Source organism: Sinocyclocheilus rhinocerous, unplaced genomic scaffold (genome assembly GCF_001515625.1).
Source record: "Sinocyclocheilus rhinocerous isolate Xijiao unplaced genomic scaffold, SAMN03320098_v1.1 scaffold1412, whole genome shotgun sequence".
In the NCBI taxonomy this organism is placed as follows: domain Eukaryota; kingdom Metazoa; phylum Chordata; class Actinopteri; order Cypriniformes; family Cyprinidae; genus Sinocyclocheilus; species Sinocyclocheilus rhinocerous.
The window spans coordinates 28,663-30,028 of NW_015656179.1; positions in this window are offsets into that span (position 1 = coordinate 28,663).

The window sequence follows — 1,366 nt, forward strand, 5'->3', positions numbered from 1 at the left end:
GTACAAAAATTTACGTTTTGTTCTTTTAAATGTTACGTATTAATACCTACGTATAAACATGAGACCAGGCTGTGTTTAAGGTTACTGTCACACCCATGGACATTTTGTTGTGTTTTCATCCCCATGTGTTCAGTGTGACACAGTTTCCACCCCGTGTTTGATTTGATTAGTTAGTTCACCTGTGTCTTGTTTATCATCCTCACCTGTCTGCCCCTCGTTAGCAACACTATTTTAGTTGGAGTCTGTTCCGTTTGCCTTTGTCTGGTATTATTTTTGTTGCTGTCGTTGATGCCTGCCTTGCTTCCTCGTATTACCCTCTGTGTGGAATTAAAGATTATTGAACTATATCTTCTTCGTCTTCGTCATGTGTGTTTGTAGACCACGTTACGTGACAGAATACCGGACCGACATAAAGTTTAGCGGCGCCTTCCCCTCGTTTTTGTTTTGAAAGTTTTTCTTTTCATGGGTGACCCTGCTGTCCTCGTCCTCCTGCTGGAGCAGGGGGATCGCTCTCTCGAGGACCACACTAGAGACTTTGTGTTCCTCGCCAACTACACACACTACTCGGACAACTGCCTCTGCTCATTCTATCATGCTGGACTTAACGCCGCCACACGAGAACAGTTGTTCATGGACATCGCAGACGACGACACCAGCCCCACTCTGGACCCAGAGCCCAATCCACCATCACCCCGCTGCGCGGAGCGTCAGCCCGAGCCCACCGCGGACGGAGAGCCAAAGCCCATTGCAACCCACGAGCCATCGCAAGAAGGAGCGACTGAGCTGGGTATTGCCCCGGAGCCAGAGCCTCATCTACCGTCCGACCAGGTGCGAGAGCCGGTGTTACGAGATTTTCGGTTTCCGAGATTTTCGGTTTCAGTTCACGCTCCTTGTACCAGCCCCACTCTGGACCCTGAGCCCAGTCCACCATCACCCCGCTGCGTGGAGCACAAGCTCGAGCCCATCGCGGACGGAGAGCCCATGCCCGCCACGATCAATGAGCCATCGCTGAGGAGAGCGACAGAGCTGGAGACCATCCCGGAGCCTGAGCCTCTCAGAGCGTCCAATCAGGTGTGTGTGCCGGCAACAGTGCCCACCATGAGGGAGATGGCCATGGACACCCACTGCACCATGGCTGAGGGTGAGCCGAGCTCAGTGGACTCTAACTTGGATTTCTATGTGAACATGCCTTGTCTTCTCCCGCCATCATCTTCCGTCTGTCCCATCACGACCACGGAGGTCGTGTTTGAACTATCTGCCTGCCCTGAACTGTCTATCTGTCCTGAACTATCTGACTGTGTGATAACTACCACGGAGGTCGTTCCCCTATTACTGGCGCTCCCGGTGCTGGGAGTGGCCTTGTGAT